The sequence below is a fragment of the Triticum dicoccoides genome, chromosome 3B (genome assembly GCF_002162155.2).
Source record: "Triticum dicoccoides isolate Atlit2015 ecotype Zavitan chromosome 3B, WEW_v2.0, whole genome shotgun sequence".
Lineage (NCBI taxonomy): Eukaryota > Viridiplantae > Streptophyta > Magnoliopsida > Poales > Poaceae > Triticum > Triticum dicoccoides.
Window position 1 is genome coordinate 12,120,643 of NC_041385.1, and position 3,658 is coordinate 12,124,300.

Sequence of the window (3,658 nt, forward strand, 5' to 3'; positions counted from 1 at the left end):
AGAGGAAAATGACACCGTTATTTATTTATTTATTTATTGAGTTGGAATGATGCTGTTATTATAAGTATATCTTCAAAACAGAGAAGAATTGCCAAGAACGGACACCAATGATTGAGAGTGAATTGCAGAAAACATCGAGATTGAAGGCTAGGGTTGCAGAAATCACACTTCTATAATTTTTTGCCAAAAACCATTAACTCCGAGGCTTTTTTTTTTTGCAAAAAACACTAGTCATCCGATTTGCTCGTTTTAAGCCCGATTTTGACATGTGGGCCCCACTAAGCCATGATATAACAGATCACAAATAGACAAAATCACTTTGACCAAACTGTAAAAGGACGTAAGAGGATAAGATTGGTGTTGTAAAAAAAGAAGAGGACACGATCTGGCTCGGCCTCCCGCTGCCCAGCCAGCGAGCTCACTCCATCGCCTGGCCATGGACGCCCAAGTTCGCCAGCGAGCCCGCCGTCCGGCAGGATCTGCCTCTTCGTGCTCTTCCGGTGCGGGCGGCCTCACGCCGCCTTTCCCCGACTCTCAAAGGTGGTGGCCTGAAGAGGAGTGTCCGCCGGCGTCCATGAAGGTCATGGAAGATCCGATTGCTTTTTCTTTCAGGGGTGTTTTTGCAAATCACAAATGTATCAGGATGTAATTGCCTTTTTTCTTTGCCATGTCACCGTGTTCACTGGGACCCACCTATCATAATCGTGCTCAAAACGTCCTAAGCAGACGACTAGTGTTTTTTACAAAAAAATAGTCTCAGAATTAGTGGGTTTTGGCACAAAACTGTAGAAGCGTGGTTTATGCAACTCTAGCCTTGAATGTCCATGTTTTCTGTAATTCACTCAATGAATGAGGACGTAGCTGCGGGATTACAGCTAAGAAGTGACTTTTTTTTGGAACAACAGGGAGGGCGCCCAAAACTAGCATTATATTACTCCAAAGCAATACAACACTGTACAAAAGACACAAAGAATTAAAACCAAGTCCTCCCATTTTGCACAAAAGAAACCAAATGACCATATTGATTTTGGTTTAAGTGAGCGATACAAATTGTCATGCCACTTAATTACCACGGGTCAGGCATGATCTGGTCTCTCACATGGAAGATGAAAAACTGGTTCAAAAGAACTGATGCATAGAGCTACACTGCAAGAAATTCCGTTATCCCTTTTTATATTCAATTCTGAAATTTCTAAGGACCTATACGAATTAAGTGACTTGTTTGTCCGGTGGTTCCAGTTGCTTGCCAATTGGCGTGTTGTCCGGAATCCTTCGACCATGGAGATCACCTCCCTTTTGTCAGCTCGGCATACGGCTCTACCAGGTGCTCGCGCATGTCGCGGTCAAAAACAACGTACGGGACCAAACGCGTGGTTTGACTAAGTTAAAAAAATTATTAACATCCACAATACCAAATCCATACCATTGCAATCACCATTCAATATATTTTCATATCACATATATTTTTTATTATAAAAATTTAGATTGTTTTTATAAACTTGATCAAACCTTATAAAGTTTTGACTTAGATCAAAGCTAATATGAGGAGTAAATAAAAACGGAGGGAGAACGTCCGTGTTTGTATAAGTCATTATTGTTCCTCCAACGGGACAATCTTGGAGAGGAAAAGGACACCGTTATTTATTTGAGTTGGAACCACGCCGTTTTTATAAGTATATAGTCAATTCAAAACAGAGAAGAACGGCCAAGAACCAACGCCAATGAATGAGGACGTAGGCACGTAGCTGCCGGGTTACAGCCAAGAAGTGACTTTTGTTTTTGCGAACCAACCTGTGGTTGGATGATTAGAGGGACTGTGGTATCCCCAGCCCATCAGGGTTCAAATCCTAGTGCTCGCATTTATTTCTGGATTTATTTCAGGATTCCTGGCGATGTGCATTCAGTGGGAGGAGACGTTCCCGTCGACGACGAAGGTGCCTACGGCGACTTCGTAAATTTCAAGATGATATGCCGGTTCAGTCTTTCGGAGGTGCTCATAGGGGTAGGGTGTGCGTGTCTGCGTTCATAGGGGTGAGTGTATGCGCGTATATATGAGCGCTTGTGTCTGTACTGATGTTCAAAAAAAAAGAAGTGTCTTTTTTGAGCAGCAAGACTTGACTTTAAAGCCGTTCCGGATGCAATAATGCACTTCTTATTGCTCTGGCCTGGCAGTTAATTACTAGTATTTCATTGCCGGCCAAGCGCCCACTCCAACTTGGACGTCCCCCACCCTCTCTGTCTCACGCCCACTGCTCGGGGTAGCGAGAGTTTGACCGGTGTTCTATCGATTGGATTTGAAGGTTGGTATCAAGTTATTTCATACCCTTTGTTACTTCCCGAAATTCCTTCTATGCTCTCGTTTCTTAGATGCATTTCGTTGTAGATCTGCATCGCATTCATCCACATGATACACAGACTTAATTAGCCATACAGGTAGGTAGATGCCAGTTTATATATATGTATGTATGTAGCAATCTTTACAAAAACAAGCCAAATAGAGATCTTCTTGCCAGATAGAATTCATGGGTTTATCTCTTCTTCTCTCCCTTAACAAGATAGTACAACTTTGTACAGCTACTGCATATAAACATACAAACATGGGCTAACAAATTCCATCATCACTGCAGGGTTCAAATCATGATGTCTGCAGTTGCAGAGCAGGTGGTTGGTGGTTTCTCATCAGCTGTTATCCAACGTGTTGCTGACAAGACGATGGATTACCTAGGGAGCAACTACAATCTAAGCCATGCTACCGAAGAGCTTCTGACCAGACTGCGCACAAGCCTCACCATGGTGAAGGCAATTACCGAGGTGGCTGATAACCATCTTATCATCAGCAATAGCCTTACCAAGTGGCTCAGGAACCTCCATACTGCTGCCTATGAAGCCGAGGATGTGCTTGACAGATTTGATTGTCATGAGATAGTTGCCGGAAAGCGCAAGGTGAGCGAGCTCATTTCGTCTTCGGTCAGGGCCCTGAAAAGTCTGGTTGTACCTGATGAGGGCATGAAAATGCTTGAATGTGTTGTGCAAAAGCTAGACCACCTTTGTGCAATCTCCAACACGTTCGTTGAGCTAATGAAGCATGATAATTTGAATGCCATTAAGGAGGAAAGAATTGTGGAAGAGACTACTTCTCGTGTTCCAATTGATGTCAAGGTGTTTGGCCGTGATGAAGTTCTAGAGTTAATACTGAAAATTATGTTGGGTTCATCTGGCTCTGAAACAGAACCCAGTAGCATAAGAGCAAAACTTGGGGCAAGGTATCGCATTGCTGGTGTTGATGTTATTCCGATTGTTGGTATGAGCGGCGTTGGAAGACCACCCTTGCTCAAGTCATTTACAATAATGAAAATGTAAAGGGTCACTTTAAGCAAAGATCATGGGTTTATGTTTCAAAACACTTCGGTGTGAAAAGAACATTGCAAGAGATGTTGCGCTCTTTTAAAGGAAACTATTCATCTTTTGGCTATGCAGAAAGTCTGGAAACAACTGTCAACAATATTCAAAGTGTCATCCATCAGGATGGAAGATTCCTTCTTGTTCTAGACAATGTTTGGGATGAGATGTGTGACCAGTGGAATAGTTTGCTTACTGCCATAGCTTGTGACGTGCCAGGAAGTGTTGTTGTCACAACACAAAGCAAAAGGGTTGCAGA